This window comes from Python bivittatus, unplaced genomic scaffold, assembly GCF_059951505.1.
Source record: "Python bivittatus isolate LINGU-HERP-01145 unplaced genomic scaffold, Pbiv_v1 ctg000020_np1212, whole genome shotgun sequence".
NCBI classification, from domain to species: domain Eukaryota; kingdom Metazoa; phylum Chordata; class Lepidosauria; order Squamata; family Pythonidae; genus Python; species Python bivittatus.
This window is the reverse complement of record NW_028277030.1, coordinates 91,368,604-91,387,702: the sequence shown is the minus strand read 5'-3', so window position 1 is coordinate 91,387,702 and position 19,099 is coordinate 91,368,604. Positions and strand designations below refer to the sequence as shown.

The 19,099-nt window shown below is 35.7% G+C and overlaps 1 protein-coding gene across 1 annotated transcript in view; it reads right to left on the bottom strand.

Moving 5' to 3' along the window:
* The window catches only part of CHRM3 (cholinergic receptor muscarinic 3), a 196,943-nt gene that overhangs the window by 59,822 nt on the left and 118,022 nt on the right, over nucleotides 1-19,099 (bottom strand). The window lies entirely within an intron of this gene.

The following is a 19,099-nucleotide window of genomic DNA, read 5'->3' as shown; positions in this document are numbered from 1 at the left end:
GGCAGTTCCTCTGTCCTCTGCAACTCCCACCCATCTGCCCTAAAGAACATCAACAGAGGACTTACAGACTTTAAAAACATTTTTATATCTGTTGTTCAGCAGAAATCTCTTGGCAGTATTAAAGGTAAAGAAATAACGGCTTTTGCGTGATTGTTGTCTTCACTTGCAGTGTCTATAAACCTCTTTGTATTCACTTAGAATTAGACCCATTTTCAGATCTGAAGACATATCAGAAATGTTGCTTTCTAAATAATTTCAATAAGCATTTGTATGTCTTATTTCCCCAAATTAAATGATATGCGCTTATTGGAAAAGTTTTTGATTTCGGCTTGCTCTTTCTCAAAGAAGAACTTCTGCCACTGGATAACAATTACCAGTATGGTAAGTATTGTTTTAATGGATGGTGAAGAGGTGCTATAGGCACGCTGAACAAAATGAACCCAAGTCCTGGGAGTAAAAACATGAGGTCCTGGGATCCGTAAAACTACCCTGCTACCATCAATTGCAGTGGATGGAGAATGATCTCTCATTTCCCATATTAAAGATTCAACCATTAGTTTAATCAGGTTCAGTTCATGAATGGATATACAGTTTTGTTCTTTCTCTCAGGTAGCAAATAACTTGATGGGCCCCATCCTTTGAAACTTAACAACTATCCTAGTCAGGAATAATTTTTAGGAGACTGATTAGGAATTCATTCTGTAAAATGAAAAAAAAAAGTAGATTAAGAAAAAAGAAGTGTTTTATTGGAGAACAATGGATGGCATAAATACAAAATCTTTACATGTTACTGGGATTTCACGTACAAAATAATAACCTCAGGTTTATTTTCTGTTTACCCAGATTGCCTCTAGAAGTTCAACTTCTTCTTTGGTCTAGAGCAGAGATGGGCAACACAAAGCTCTCCAGTTGTTGCATTTCAACTCTTATCAGTCCTTGCCAGCAGGGCCATGCTTAGATTTTGCAAACAAGGAACATACTGAAGATTGTATGTTGTCCATTCCTGGTCTAAAAAAATAAACAATAATAATTCAGAAGGCTAACACAGCTCATTTATTTATACTTATACCTTAGCATATCATCACTTTTAATCTGCAGTATTTACAGTAAAGTCTCCCTTGAGTTGAGGTCACTCCTGGTGACTACAAGGACATATCAGTGTTGTTTTCTTAGTAATAATATGGAGCTACTTGGCCACTGCCTTCAGGCTTAAATTCCATTGGATACAATGAGGCCAGTTCTTCATTTCCTTTTTCATTAGGCCTACCATAACTGAGCTTCAGAACTCTGGATGAGGGTTGTAACCCTTTCCTGTCATTTTGTGGGAGTCTGGATTTTTTTCTGCCTAGATATAGTAAATCTATTTTGTCATTTACTATCCTGGGTAACTATAGGCTGTATTGTCTCCATTTCTTAAGGGGAAAACATTTTGAGAGGTAGGAATATCCAATACTATTTATGGCTGAAAGCCACACATCTCCCCAACCCATCAACCCATCAGAAAAAAAATACATTTTGGAAATTCAAGAGAGCTCTGGGCTTGTGGAATGGAACAAGTCTCCATACCTTGTAGAAGACCTTGCAGGAAACTAAGCTGTCATTCTACATCAGTTTTCCTAGGAGGCAGCTCAGTTTAACTCAATGAAACTTACCTCTCCATAAACAGATATAGGATTGCACTATGTTTAGAAGGATTCCATACTAAAGAAGATCTGTAGTTTAAAAAGTGCTTGTTCTTTGGATTCCAACCCTTGTAATTACAATCAATATTCAAAATGTTTATGAATGAAACTCTCCAATATCCTTGCCTAATTTATTTGTGTTACTACTATAAATCAAGCAACCTGTTAAGTGCTAATTGGTGGGATGTACAGATAACTCATTAAAGGAGCTTGTATTTTTAAGCTATTTTTTTAGTGTATTCCCAGTTTTCTATACAAATAGTGCTGGAGTTAGCAGAATTATAATTAAAAGATTAAAGCCAATTGAATATGACTCTCCTAAAAATCCTAAATATGCTCCCATGAAATAATACGGTCTTTCAAATAATTTGGTCACATGTTATAGAGGTCTTTATATAATCAGCACTTCACATTGCACCCAGAAACAAGAGTAACTGGTGAAGTTATTGTAAGAAGAGTGCTATAACAAGACTCCATCTCTGCCAACTGAATACAAACTTGTGGCCATTTTTTTTCAATATTACATTAATATCTCATCCAAAAGGCATATCATTCTCACTAGGTTTTGTGCATTTTTCTTTCTTTTATAAATGATTTTTATAATGAAAGTTGTACCATTTACCAGTACAATGGATGTTCTGGAAATATGTTGCCACTCCCTGTGCACTGATTTGAAAAGAGGCAATTACAGTTGAAGAGAAGGACTACAATAGAAAATAATGACTAATAAGAATACACTGAACTCCAAGACCTGATCAATGGTATATAAAGCTGCTTATAGAAAAGAAAACATATAACAACGACGACGATAATGATTATAGTTGGAATTTTCCATGGGAGGTTGAATATGCATCTCTTAGGGAATCTTAATGCAGAGCAGAAGAGAGGTGGGACCACTTAATCCATTTGGTGGCTTCTGTTTTCAAAACATAGTACCAGTTTTTCTTTTTCAATTTGCCATCTTATGAAATCAATATGTGACAGAAAACCTCAAAGCAAGTAGCTCTATACAGAACAGACAAAGCTGGTCTGTTATATCTTATCATGGGGGGATATTTGGAGAATATTCTCATGTGATAGAATATCTGGCTTTTAAATTCCATCCAGGAACACTATGGGGACATTCAACATGCAGAGTACATTCAAAATAATTCATTCTGGAACTCACGACCGTGTATTAATGTTACTGTTTAAATAACGCTTGCATTCTGAACTCCAAATACTATTTCAATTGGGTAAAACTGTAGTGTTAACTCCATAACTAAATTTTCCTTTCTTTAGGTGCTGCGGTAGAGCCCTGTTCTCTGTCTGTATCAGATGAGGAAATGCAGAGAACATTCAGGGCCACAAGAGGAAGTAGACTGGGTTTCTGTGGAAAGTCATTGTGAGAAAAAACATTGCGAGTGGAATACACTGAGCTCCTCTGCCAATCTATGAAGTTAACTTTATCCTTGTCCAGTCCAGAGTGCAGGAGCAAATATCTGGCAGTCAAAATATGCCAAGCCCCTCATTCTGACATTTCTGCCAATATTGCAATTACTGCTTTCTTAAACACAAATCAGCTATTTTGCCAGTCCGGTCAAATAGTTTATCCGCTGGCCTCCAAACTAGCAAACGAAATGGAAAGCTTTCTTCTTTGTTTTGAGAACCAGAAGTTAGGTTTAGCTTGTTGAACTAAATGTTCTTCTTTATAAGGCGTCCTCTGAATGCAGCTTTTAAGAAAAGCTATTTTTTTCGCTTCCCCAAGTAAAATAACTGAGTATAGCTGCCTATAATAGCTAAGTCATTAAAAGAATAAAGAAATCTTTACATAATAAACAAGTAAACACTTGCCAACCAAAAACAGAAACACATTGCATTGGTTCAGATACAAGAACAAATACAAGGTATGTGGAACCAGGTTGGCAGAAGTAAAAATCCAGTCATGCATTCTGCTCCCCATAATATATATGTATGGCTATATATGTGTGTGTGTGTGTGTGCATGCATGTGTGTGTGCAGGCGCATGTGTGTGTGTGTGTGTGTGTGTGTTGTATACTGGATTGGGGGTTCCTGCTAAAATGGATAGGCTGTACTATGCAGAATTGATAAAGGGGAACACCCCAACCTGAATAGGGGTACCTTCCATGAGTGGAGTTCTGCACAAGGAAGTTGATGGATTCCAACTTCTATGCCCACACCAAAGCCCAGTCCTTGCTTTACAAAAGCCACGGGGATAGTCTTATTCAACTAGGAGCTCCCCAGATGTATGAAGTTCAGCTTCCAAAACTGTCAGAATTGGCCATCCTGATGGGGGAATTCTGGGGACTGATATCTGAAGACGGACAATATTGGAGAAGATTGCTCTAGTTCATGAACTAACTCCCCCCCCCCCCAAAGGTTTAACTCCACCTCGATCTCCTTAGACAGGAGAGGGTGCTGGGGTTTGCTTTCCTTCTCAGGTTTCATATCAGGAAAGGAAAGACAAATCTTGTTTATCAAGTTCTGGCATGAAATTGCTGGGAGAGGCTTGAAATTGAATCTCCCTGAGTTTCACAGCTCTCTCCTGTCAGGAAGAGACCCAACATTGTTGATTTGTGTATTAAATTTAATCTTACAATACATATAAACAGACATAGCCTAATCAAATATTTGGTGAATAAGCATACAGCACTGCAATAAGAGTGGCATATATAATACTGACAGAAAAATCTAGTGTTTTTAGAGAATCTTGTTCTTAGACAGGATTCATCCTTTTGGGTTGGCTGCATCCATTTTCATTTCAATAGCAAAAGGATAAAATATGTTAACATTTATCAGTAAATAAGAACAGAAAAACTAGCTATTACACTAAACAATTCATTTGAGTTTCTTCAAAAACCAGAGGAATACAAGATCTCACCAGAGGAAAATTTACTGAATTGAACTAAATTATTGAGGAATATTGTGGACATTCAAACATAGGCAACTAGAATTAGACTTATTATTTACAACTGTTGTAGAAAATCAACTGCCGAAAATCACAGCATTCTCTTATTTGCCTCCTTTCTGGACTAAAAAGCCACAAATGTCACCACCTTTTCTTTTAAGGAGCTGCTCCAGCCCCTTGATCATCTTAGTTGCCCTCCTCTGAACCTTCTCTAGTTTCATTGCATCCATTCTGAGGTGTGGTGATGAGAACTACATACAGTATTCCAGGTGTGGTCACACCATTGAGTTATATAAGGGCATTATGATATTGACATCTCTATTTTCAATGTTGTTTTTATTATCCCTAACATGCTATTTGCCTTTTTTACAGTGCATGTCCACTCTGTTGACATCTTCATTGAACTGTTTACAATTACTCCAAGATCTCTTTACTCATCAGGCACTGATCCCATTAATTTGCATGAGTAGTTAGGATGTGGCACCAAAGTTCATCACTTTACACTTGCTCAAGTGGAATGACATCTGCCATTTTGATACCCACTCTCCTAATGTGCAAAGATCCTTTTGGAGTTCTTCACAGTCCGTTATTGTTTTTGCCATTCTGAACAACTGTTATCAGCAAATTACACAACTAAGTGTCATAATGACATTCTACTAATGCCTGATTCCAGATCATTTATAAATATGTTAAAAAGCACTGGTCCTAGGATAGAATCCTGGGGGACCCTAGTAGTTACACCTCTCCACTGTGAAAAATGTTCATTTACTCCTACTCTTTGCTTCTATTCTGTAGCCAGTTGCTTATCCACAACAGGACCTGCCCTATTATTCCATGGCTGTTAAGCTTCCTGAGAAGTTTTTGATGAGGGATTTATCACCCTTATCCACATGTTTATTAATATATTTTAAAAAGTCTAGCAGATTAGTTAGACAGGACCTTCCCTTAGTGGATTCCTTTAGTGGGTATCCTTGAGCAAGGCTTGTGTTTGGTAATTTCATCTTTAAGAGAAGTTTCTACTATCTTTCCAGGAACAGATGTTATATGGACAGACCTGTAATTTCCTGGACCTCCCTGCGTGTGCTTCTTGAAAGTTGGAGTTCCGTTGGCCACCTGCCAGTCATAAGCTGAGGGTAGAGACAGGTTGCAAATTTTAGTTAGAAGGTCCACAATCTCAGCTTTAAGCTCTTTAATAACCCTTGAATAGATGCCATCTAGGCCTGGTGATCTGTTGATTTGAAACTTACTTGGACATGGCTAGGACTTCTTACCCTTAGTTACTGTTTATGGTTCTCTTATATCTGAATTTAGTATTACTGGCATTTTTAGTAACTTTCTATTGTTTGTGTGTGTGTTTAATTTGTTAGCCACCCAGAATACTTGCCTGAATAGAAAGATAGGGTTATAAATTACATATAAAACAGAAGAAATTACCAGGTAGGCAATCATCATTTGCATTTTGGAGATGAAATGTGTTTATCTAATTAATATGCTTTAGCAATAGCCTTCTTAAGGCAAGGTCAGATTGATATACTTGCTAAGGGAGGGGCTAAGAAAGAAAGAAAGAAAGAAAGATGGAGAATAAAGTTGAATTTTAATCTTGCTGCTGTGTGTGCAGGGTTTTTCAGAGTTCAGCAACACACAGGGTATCTTTATCCATACATAAGGCATTTATTTCAGATTGTTGCCTTGAATCCAAGAATGATGACAAGAATGGTTAAGGAGATGGAAGAGGCTAGTGCTGTTTGCTCTCTTTTCTCTGGAGTGATTGCTCTCATATTTCCATCACGTTTAATCATCTTGAACTCAAATATTAGTATTATATTGTCGATTACAGGTTGGTGAACTGCACTTATAGTTACACAATTGCACAAATTAAAAAGACTTATTTTATAGGTCTTTTATAGGGAAGAAGATCATAGTAGCAATATACTTTCAGACATTGAAAAATTTTGAGGAAATATCTGAATCAACAATCAATGTGATAAAATCACTGCCACTTCACACTTCAGAAGTTTCTAAATCAGAGATTTACTCAAGTTGAACAGTTAATTAGATGCAAATGAAGATAAAAATGTGACAGTTATGTTTCTGAGTATAAGAAGTCTTTAAAAAGCTGATGAATTTTTTACTTAAGCTTCTTAGAAGAGGCTTATATTTAATGATAATTAATCAAACAGAATCTTTTCTGCAATAACTACAGAAGCTACATTATTCAGTGACAGCACCTGCTTCCTTTAGCGTACAATATAAGGCAGGCAAAGAAAAACATTTAATGTTAACAAGGAAAATCACTGCTTGAGTACAGGTTTCCATCATTTTGCCTAATTATAAAATATGTACAATGAAATTTCTTTACTGTAATTGGAATCATCCAGCAATAGCTATTTCAGTTCTTAGTCAAAAGAAAATATTTTAACTATCACGAAAGGGAATTCTTGCATTAAAAATATAGAGTTTTCATAACAGAAGCTGAAAGTTAAGTTACAAAGTTGTAATTAATTATTGACCCTGATTGGATAGGAATTAATAAATAGATAAACAAATAAATAAACAATTTAGCCCAATGCATAAGTGTTGTAAAGTGACTAACAATCTTTATTTTTAGTTAACTGCAATGCTGAAACCCTTACCGATATGGTAATTCATCAAAGCAAAGTAATAGGAATTAAAAAATAGTGAAATGACAATAAATGAAGAAGTAAATGCTTCAACCTATACAACTGAGGTGGAAGTTAGGATGTTCAAGGATTTTAACTTTGTACTTTTACTTCCTCAACTAAGTGTGGCCATATTCTCATCCTTATTTTTTTGCAATAGTCATTCTTTCTTCCCCTCATCCATAGCTTCTTTCACTTCATCATTCCACCAAGTAACCTTTTCATACTTCCCGCTTATAACTCCATACAGAATATATATAATTCTGGTCCAAACAACTTCTACATTCTTCTTCCTTATACCCAATGTCCTTTAATTATGTTGGGAAATTAATGTATTTTCTAATTTTTTTTCAAGATTCATATTTTCTCTTCTGTAGTTACTCTATTATCAGTCTAGTTTCTTTCACTTCTTTTCCTCCTATGCCCATTTCCCCCCCAAGATCCACACTACCAAATAAGGATCTGTCCCATAATTAGACCCTATCAGCACTCTTTATTCTTCATGTTTCAATCTTTCATCATAAATAATCACATGCTTTTCAATACATTCCTTTCCCAAGAATAGACTTGTAGTTTAACCACATATTCAGAAAAGCATTTTTTTTCTAAATGGATACGACAAGTCATAATCCTCTTTCATTCTTAGATATCTAAATGGCCCTATTACATTTTCTGTACTCATACGTCTTTCCATGATCTTTCCACATCTTCCATTATTCCAACAGAATAATTTTCCCTCCAGATCATATTCATTTAGCATATTGCACAGGCATGCCCCAAACTCATCCTGGCTCTTCCACTACCACGATTCACTGGAACATAACATCCTATTACCAACCTAGAAATTCCTACTTTCATACACTTTCATACACATACACAATATATCAATTTGTACTTTTTGACATATTTAAATTTTTCATTCATAATTAAATCTACAATTTCACTTCTCTGCATGTATTCATCAATTCCATTCCATAATGTAAAATGATCTTCCTTCAGATCTATTAATCTTCCTCCTTTCTCTTAGTTTCATAAATATACAATGTATCTATTTTTGTTTTGTTTCGTTCATTAATTCATGTTCTTTACTATTTACTTCCCTTAAATTCCAAGTGAAAATCTTCCATAACCCCTAGTTGGATCCACAGACATTGACTGCTGCCGCCCATCATGATGTTGGTCAATCAAGGTTTTCGAATAACATGTTTTTGTAAAATGGAGAGCATACAGGCTAGGTCACAAGTCATAGTTATACTCAAGCTACATGTATACATATAAGCCCATTTTTAACCCTAGCACATTTATATGATTGCATACAGGCAAGAGTCTTGAAAGCCAGCATACTGTTGACCATATTTACAACTAGAAAGTACAGGCAGTGTATCTGCCTAGATGAATGATAGTGTTTGTATGTAAAAACCTAAGCAACAGCAAAGAATAGAGAAGGGCATTAGCATCTTGCTCTGTCCCTGCTGCTCTGGATTTCTCTCTGATAAATGCATTACATGAAATAGCTTAATTTTTCCAAGACAGTCCTTAGCCCAAGGAGCATGTCTTTGCAGAGTCAGTATCTGGCAGCAGTCGTTTCTACTATGGCAGGTTCTCCATTTCTGTTCTCTCAAATCACATGATTTTACGTATGGGTCCTGCTTTAATGTGACCGAGAACTAATGATATCCTCTTTCCCTTTTTTAACTTGCATAAGGTGCTTAAATAAATAAAGAAGAAGTTATGCATATGTTGGGAATCGCAGAAAACAGCCATTTGATAAAAACTCTCATTTCCTTATTGCCTGAGTTCCAAGTTTAGATTTTAAAACTGAAGCATCTGGGTGAAAAAAATTATGACTCTGAGTGAAAAACATCTATCTTACATAAAGAAAATACAAAGCTTGGATACTTTATCATGGGGCATAGACAGTTAAAACTAATGACAACTATGACTCTCAGCAATCTTATTCTCTCCCAGTTGCCAGTCTGCTCTGACTAAAGACATTTTTCCCAGGCTGTTTGCTTGCCAGAGATCTTAATGACATTCACAAGCAGGAATGAGCAGATATAGGTCCCTAAGTTTCCGCAATATAACACTTTTAATTTCAAAGCCTTTCTATAACAACTCATTCAATATTTTCACCACTAAGGTAATGGGAAATTATTTGAAACATTTTTATTTATTTATTTCTGCCCCACTATGCTTGTAAGGCATTTAAACACATTAAACACATTATTAATTAAACACATTTTAAAAAAATCTCCTTGGGCCAAGCAGTTCAATGTTCAGACCTAATAACAAAGCAAAAAGTTTTGATGCTATTTGTTCTTCTCTCTTACCTTCTAAGGAATTTATTTTGATCAAGTATCATAGGAATAACCCACTGGGATTGTTTGCCAAAAGAGTCATGTGTTGCAAGTGTAAAGCAAATGCTTTGAATGCTGAGTGATGGAAAGGTATACAATAATTGGGTATTAACTGAATTACATGAAAACTTTACACAATTTACATATTTGCCCTAACTTTCCTTCTCTAGGCACCTCCTGCACAGGTTGAGGTATGCTTCAAGGGAGAAGTAGAAAATATGCAGATGCATTTAGACAATGGATGGACATTTGAACTGTTCATTATCTAGTATTACAGCTTCATTAAATAAGAAATCATTCAAATTCACTCAGCCATATTGTAAACTTAAATGTTCAAAGCTACATAATGTCTTATTAAAATCAGAATATATATTCAGGGTTCTGTCTTACTGTCTTTGCTTAAGTGGTAAAATCTAACTTTCTCAATAATGTCATTTCTTTCTTCTTATATTAGATTTTCCTAATGGGTGAAGAGGGGCAACATCACAGATATCTGCCTGGCTGGAGTCAGATCACTGGTAACTTAGTATTATTTATACTGACTGGCAGTTACTTTCTAGCATGTCAAAGAGGAAAGGTGTCTCCCCCACTCCAAGTCTTGTTTGGAGGCATTAGTTATTGAAAATGGGACCTTTGTTATGCCATGCATGTCCCACACCACTGAATTACAGCCCTTTGCTTATACTTGATATTAATGCCTGGATCTCTGTTAATGAACACAAATATTTGAGAAGCGCTTCCCAAAATAATCAATCCTGTAACTTATTGTATGATATAATATTCTTAATCAAATTGTAAATATTGAAGCTCACATCTCACTGAGATGACTGCAATTAAAGGGCACTCTCTAGCCAAAGTTAATCTCTTTTAAAGCTATCGATTGATGGTAAAGCACAGGACTGCTTTGTTCCAGTTGAAACCAGTGGGACAGACATCTAACTTATTGGTCATACTAACCTCATTGTACAAAGTGAGTAAATAGCTATTTGCCAATTTTAAAAATAAAGTTGAAGCTCAGAAGAATTGCTAACAAGGTTATGGAAAAAAGTTTCCTAACAGAAATAAACAGGACAGTGCAAAGTATCATTCATAGAATGGCTAACACATTCAGACAGAAATTAACAAACTTGCCAGAAATTAATAGCAGAACCAAAGCAAAATTAAAAAAGAAAAGCAGCAGCAGCAAGAAAATAATAATGTGGCCAAACAAAAGTTTTTGCATAGTTACTATTGAGTATTATCTATGCTGCTTGCTGTTCTCCCCTCCCCCCCGCAAGTTTATTGACTTACTGGACAACCATGAGATTAGTATTTATTAAGAAATAATAATGAACCCATCAATTTGAAATCATAAGCTTAGAAGCCTTGACTGCTGCTGAACTGAATATGTATCAATCCCTGTTTTGGATTTAAGTAAGTCAGCTAAATCTATTTCTCAGTCTATAACCACAAGATACACAAACAAGCCACATTACTCTTAATTTAACAGCTGGTGTGTTTTAAATAATATAATGTCCAAAGCAAAGTCATACTGGGCTTGTAGTATCTACCTATTATAAAACCTAGGAAAAAAAGCCCAAAATAGCAATCAAATCAAGACAGATGGAAAATGTCAGTGAAGATGTTCAGGTAAAGTGCTGAAATGAAGCTGAAGGTAATGCATGCAATGAAATGTAAAAGAGATATGACAAAATAAAACTGGATCATTGGATCATCCCAGGTATGAAGAGAAACATTCCTTAAATATAATTGTAAACTGATCTAAAGTTGCTTTTTTCTCCAGCTGAAATCGCTATCTTTTAATTCAAAGAATATCATTTGCAAACATTTAACATAGATAGAAGATGTTAATCTTGTTACAATAGATGAAAAATTGCTTGCATAATGTAACAAGTTCATGTCCTGATTCATGCTGTTTGCTGACATGAAATCAGAATGGTTATATATAAAATTAGCCTTAGTAATTTCTTGTTTTCATGATATAATCTTAAAAATGGTAACTACTTTGCCAAATTTGTGGTATTTCAGTGACTAACAGAGTACAGTATAGTAGACATAGATTATATTATGGTAATTATTCTGGATCTAAATTATATTTATCTAATTTTGAGATCAATTCTTCAGAATGTATACCAAATATTTCAGTACCTGCCTTTTTGGAAAATGTATGATTCTTATATTCATTACTCAGATGACAAATTATTGTTGATAAAGATAAGCTTTTTTCAACTTAAAGTGTTTTTTTTTTCTTCATACAAAAGCTTTCTAATTTGCAGGATATTCAGATCTTTTGGCAAGTCCAAAGCGAGGGGGGAACATATTTCATTATGAAAATGACATTTAATACTTAATTTTGGCTACTGCAATTTTGTATAAATATTTGCTATTGTAGTGTACCATGCATAATCTTTATTCTTTTCCATGAATTGTCTGCAATGAAATAATTTGCAGGCAAGTTCTATTTCAAGCATCCCTGCAAAAAGAACACAGCTTCTCTATTAGCTTCAACGTCACAGTTCAATCACTATTTTGTCAGCTCTAAATAGAGATGGGTGAACTCACCTTGGCACATATCAGATTGCCTTGGAAATTAACCAAATGGTTTACTCCAAACCATACATTGTTCAGTTAACTGTTGGATCAAACCAGATCGTTCTTTAAACAGTCCCAGCAAAGCAAAGTAGTAATTTTTGCTGTGGGTTGTACTGAAAAACTGAAACTCCCTATAAAACTGGAAGGGCTGTAGATAAAAAACAATTCAGATGGTGAGCATCTGCCTGCTTTTTAAAGGACAGCTCATAAACACAACTCTCTATGCAAACAATGGGTTTTATTTTAAAAGTGCTACCCAAAAGCAAGGAAATAGGAAGAGAGACCCCAACAGCAACATTCTGCCTTTGTCAAAATGATACAAGCAGCATTACGGCATAGTGCTGCAATTGTATATACGTGGGTCAAGACAGACATACAAAAGGGACAATCACAACACCATGATCCAATCTGTATCATCTTGTCACTCCTGCAGACACCACTGAGGATCTCACTTTCTATTCCCAATGTCCGAGGATCAGCCCTTTCATTGGGAAATTTTCAGATTTGATTGTAATCCAGCATAGGATTCAAGGGCTTTGAAAACTTCTCTCTTCTTTCAGACAAGTATTATAAAGGTCCTGAGCTTTATGAACCTTTGTAGCATTTCTAGTCCTGAAGCGATGATATGTCTCTTCAACTAATCCACCAGATGAAAAAATTGAAACGGATGCTAAGGATAACAGACATAGAGCTATCAGGTCTGAGCTGGGAAAACAAACAAACAAAAAACCAAACCAAACCAAACCAAACCAAAAACACATCTGAATGACCACTAGGTGATAGCAAAGAGGTATAAAAAACTCTAGCTCTCTACTCCCATCTGGTGACCCACCAGATTTTTGCAGTCCAAAGACTATTAATGGTTTTCAAATGATGGTGAAAAAGTGAGAATAACCGAAGAGACATCCCTTCATTTGAGGATGTGATATGTGTGGATACCTTTTTATCAAGAGGATGGATTAGAAGAAAAGTTTATAAACTCCATTAGTTGATTTTTTAGAATTTTTCTTTGGTATTATGTGATACAAAATAGCTTCAAATAATATTTTATAACTAACATCAGTCTGTCCCAGAAGGCATATGGCTCCAAAATATGACAGTGAATGCGATTCTTTCTGACACCAAATCAGAAAGTAGGCAACATCAAGTGAAAACAGAGAACATGTGGCTGCATCAACATTCCTTCATTGAAAACATCCCTCTTAAAGGGTTAGGTTTCTGTCAATGGAAATCTAGCTATACGTTTCCTAATGAAATCTACTTACAATCATTCATAATCAAATTTGATAGCCATGTAGAAAATATGGCACATGAATCAGGAATCCTACTACTCACTAAATTAAATATCCTGAAAGTCTACCTGGCCTGACATTTCTGTATGCAATATAAGTATTAACATGATTAAATTGATCAATTGCAAACTAGTCTCCCAGAATGTTCTGTAATTATGATACCTGAAATTTGAGGATTGATGCCTATTACAGCCATACTTTGGGTGTCTACTTCTTTTTTAAGAATTGCCTTTCATCCTGGCAAGCAGGTTTTGTGAATCCTCTAATTCTTTCACAGTGCCGTTAAATTATATCAGCAGATATCTGCAGTGTACAAATCCAAGGATGTCCAAATGAAGCCTACAGCAGGCTTGTTACCTGTGTCTGAAGTATCCTGGAATAGGGGTGAACGACAGCCAGCAGCCTCTGATAAGGGCTACCTGACCCTTCAATATGTTGCTTAGGATTACAAACATATTACAGAAGAAAAGGAGTATCAAAGAGATTCCAAGGAAGAAAAATAATAAAATAAAATAAAAGGACGATGAAGTATTTTATTTTTCTTTTTAAATGATACATAAAATGGTTAAGGTGTGAAATATATTTGTCTACATTTGGAAGGACTCATCCTAAATTGGGAAATAAATGTACACACATTTATTTAGTGTGGAATATTAAAAAAAACGATAAAAGAAGCTTGCCTCAATATAAAAATACAGCTTTTAGTTTTGAAAATTAAAAAAAAAAAAAAAGCAAAAAATGATAAACCTGATAATGCTCCAGATTCAAATAACATAGTTTTGGAGGATGTGTATTCTTAGCCTTGCCCCCTGTCTTTTCTTACTTTTTCTAAAAATCAAAGTTTTCTTTGCTTGCTGCAATGGGGGACAAAGTCCAGAATATCTCATAGTTTTTTGTTTTACCACGTTTCTTCTAATTTTAATATTACTTTTTTGTCTTCCTCTCTCCTACATAAGCAAAAATTAAGACATGCTACATTTCTGAGAGTAGCTCAGGAGGCAATGAACATCTGCACATTTTTAAAGTAAAAATTTAATGGTCAATGTTAATTGTCTGAATAATCTATATATTTTTTCAATTTTATATGCCACACGTATTTTTATGGGTAAACTGAGTTATACATAATTCATTTTAACAGGAGACTTAATATCTGGAACATGTGCTATCAATGTATGACACATACTTTACTTTTCCCAAAGTTTCTGGATTACTTCTGTAAAAAAAAAAAAAAAAGCCGTTGTTCCAGTTTTCTGGAAATGTTACCTCTCCAGTGTCAGAGAGATATTCCCTCCTTTTCTGTCTTTGGCCACACTCCTTATTTATTTCGTGCCCATCAGCAGCCTTCCCCATCCCCAGCAGCTTTCTGAGGGAATGGGGGACTTGACAAAAAGGCTACCCTGACAGTCTGCACTGCAAGCAATCCATGCTGTGCAACCACTCCGTCTAATCCAGGGACGTACAGATTGTTTCATGGCTTCCTTTGTTTTTAAACTAGCCAAAGGATATGTTACGAAGACAGGATATGTGCAGGTACCTTCCATTTTTTCTCTAATCACCTACTGTATGTCTGGTTTGTTTTAATCTCTTGTTTTTACCATCTATATATTGACAAGGCTTTTACCTCCACTCTGGGCTGAATGGGAGAGATTGTATGTATATGTATGTATTTGTTTGACTTGCACCCACCACAATCAAAAGAGAATCTTAGTGTTTAGGTACATTCATAAACATTCAGTGAAATCTCCACAGTATAGATATAAAAGAAACAAGCAATAAAACAAACACAAGTACACATTTAAAAAATCAACCAATCAATAACCATTGCCATAAATTCATACCACCAAAAGCTCACCCAAATATTTTAGCTTATAACAAATTACAGAAAACCAATAGTGTGGGGCTGATCAAAATTCTGGAGGGAGGCTATTCCAAAGTGTAGATATATCAACAGAAATGGAGCATCTATGAGATTCCAACACCTTCATCTTATGAACTACTTCTCTACCCACCATATAGCCACAGAAAGTTGGCCAGCTGTGCAATTAATAGTATCCCAGACAATTAGGGGGAAAGAGAGAGCTAGAAAGTCTAGTTATTGTAAGGTGTGATTGTCTGATTAAGCATTTCAAGGACAAAATTCTTCATATTCACTTAGAATGGGAAACTGTATGGACAAAATCCAATGAAATGATAGATGTCTTGGCACATTGCAGAACCTGTGGATCTCAAGGAAATAGACACAATTCTTTGTGATATTAACTCTGCCACATATGCATTGAATATGTATATGGATTGGAGCCTGAGTATCTTAGAAACCACCCAAGTAAATTCTACTCACCAGATCTGGGTGGATAAGGAGTGTCTGTTGAAGATCCCCTATCAACAGACCAAGATATGATGGACAGGGGCATGAAAATGGACATGGAGGCAGTTGTTCTGTCCTTTGGAATGACTTACACCTTGAACCAATAATGCCCCCTGCCCTACAGGAATAGGTAAAATTTGGCTTTTCGGGAAAGCCTTTGTGATTAAGCAGCTACAGGAAGAGCCATATCTTTATTGCTTGTCATGGTCTACAATTTTATACTTTTTAAATTATATTCCTTGTATCATGTTTTGATTCTGTATACTGCCTAGAGCCTCTGGAGTTGATAAATTTATAAACCTTATAAATCTTAGCAATCACTCAACAAACTTCAATCTCTTTTATTCTATTAGACCCAGGCACTGGGTCAAGACACTGCTGGAATCTCCTGTACAGCCCATGGTAGACATATACAACTGGATACGATCAGTATATTGATGATCCCATATCCCAAATTCTTACAGTACTCCACAAGAGAGCAACTTTGGCTTCCAGTATCCAACCCCTACAGGTGGTCCAGAATGATTCTTTTGTCTATGATATCGAAACCCATTGAAAGTCCAAAAGGACCAGGAGGTGGACTATTCCTATACAGATCACAACAAAGATAATCCACAAGAGTGACTAATGGCATCTCCACCCCACGTTCTGGGATTAATCCTGACTGAAAAAGATCCATATAATCTACTTCTTTTAGGTTATTCTGTAATTGTACACCAACTTCAATCTCAAGAAACTTCCTCTAACAGAGGAGGCTAGAATGGAGACAATAGTAGTCAAATACAGATGCAAATACAGATGTATACAAGAGAGTCTTTTTAGGAGGAGTGAATTCTTTCAAGACTGCCTACATTATCCTTTCCTGAAATGAGGCACTGTCTCCATCCAAGATCCAATCTGTCATGACCCCTCCAAAGTCCCCAACAGGAAGCCAGGAAGGTTAAGGATCAAGCACACATAGTAGAGATTTGCAGGGGCTGTTAGGATCTGGATGGGGAGAAATAGGCTCAGACTTAGCCATAGTAAGATGTAGTGACCTTCAGTTCTGATAGCTACTTAGGCAGTTGCCCCATTTTACCTCACTCTGACCCTATGAATGAAATTATTCATATAGATAGTTGAATGTTGAGTGATTATGCCCAAACCCTAACAGTTTGCTTTAACGACTGGGATATAACATTATTTTAACAATATACTTTATAAAAAGAAGACGACAATTCCCCCAATCATCTTGAGCCAAGTGCTCTACTCTAGAGCAGTGTTGCTCAACCTTGGCAACTTTAAGATGTGTGGACTTCAACTCCCAGAATTCCCTGGCTGGGAAATTCTGGGAATTGATGTCCACACATCTTAAAGTTGCCAAGGTTGAGAAACACTGCTCTAGATAATGGATAGGTAGAAAATCAGGACAACGTTATGTACTTCATTGAAATCCTGGACAGAGAGGAGGGGGTAATAGCTGCCTTTCCAGATTCTGCCAGATGAGAGCTACATTGAACCCTGATATATTGCTATCCCAGCATCAAGAAATAATATGCTCTGAACTAATAGTGAAACTTCAGCCAATCTCTAAACAGATGAAAAATAAATTTACAAGTTCTGAAAATGGCATATCTGGGATCCATGGCACTCTTAAAATTTGGAAACCTCAAGCTCTTTAATTTGATAAAGATTTGGAAGCATGGAACAGAATTATTACTATTTCTTATGAAACCACAATTAAGACCTTAGAAGAAAAAGAACAAGTTCATGATGAACTCATAATAAACCTGCAAACTGAACTGCTTAAAGTATATAGGCAAGTTACCAGAAACAACTTAAAAATAATCAAATTTACTCTGGATGCAGAGCAACAGAAGCCTTTGCTAATTTACATTGAAGAATGTATTCAAGAAATATTTTTTATTGCCACCTGGTTTTAAACTTGAGATATTGGATGCTTACAAATCGAAAACAAGAGGAAATCTGCCCGTATAATGTGAAACATAATGCATTTAAGGCATATATTCTTACATCTACTCTTGCTATGATCTCAGAAGAAGAAGAAGAAGACTCAGAGATGTTAATTTTATATAGCTGGAAAAAATGCTAAATACCCCACAGATGATTCATACCAAGTATTTATAGCAGCTAAAGTTAAAATGGGGCTTCTACATTCAGAAAAATTTAAACATTCTTTGAAATGCATTCATCAAAACTTTTGGGATCCAGGAGAGAAAACTGGAAAGTTTTTGGCTCACAAGTCGAAGCAGCAAAAACAACTTTTTATAACTTAAATTCAGGCCAATGAGGGTCAGTTATGAACTGAGACAAAATCTGCTAATTACCAGTGTTACAATATTTATAATCAGTTTTACAAATTGGAGGCATCTGCAAATGAAGAGCAAATGATTACTTTCTTGGGAAATAGTTGAAATGGAAGAGATCTCTCAGACCTTTCATCTCCACTAGGGAAAGTGGACTGTACAGACCATTCAAATAGATTCCATATATTCCTTACTGCAACTCTGTTGAGTGCCAGAGCCTAGGTAGCTCCTAAAGCTAATTCACCATAGTCTTCTAAAATGCAAAGGCCCATGAGTTCAATTCACAGTAGAAAATTTGAACCCCTTGAAACAGTATCTCACTACCTACCTCTGATGAATCCCAAAAAGGACAAAACTGGTCACATAGTGCCTCCTGGTGATCAGTGTAACTGAAAATACTACATAGGATATGCACAGTGTAAAAATAAATTTCCTCCCTCTTCTGATAAAGTTGGTGGTGGAAGTCATGTAAACTCTGTTCATGGGGCAGGACATAATGTAACATCTGTATCTCTTTGCTCTGAGAGCTTAAGGGAAGGAAGACTGAATACCGTTCTGACAGACTGAAGGAACAGTATGGCCCAGATGCTTTAGCAGCCTTAGAGGTGCCTGAACTCCTAGCATCCTTAAAAGATGGAATACTTGAAGCAAAATCTACAGTTCAATTTTAAAAGGAATTAAAAAACAGAATGAAGGTTAGCATTAGTTACATATCTGAACTTGAAATGAAGACTTGCGATTCCCAGTTTTGGAAAATGAATGGGTCCATGTTTTAATAAATGTAAAACTTATTAATGCTTAACAATGGAATTAATTCATCAGAATATATTATTTTGTCAATTGGACCCCTGAAAGAATGTTTAAAAATGGTCAGACATAAGAATTTTTGTTTTGGTATTGTAAAAAACGTGAAGGTTCTTTAACTCATATGATTTGG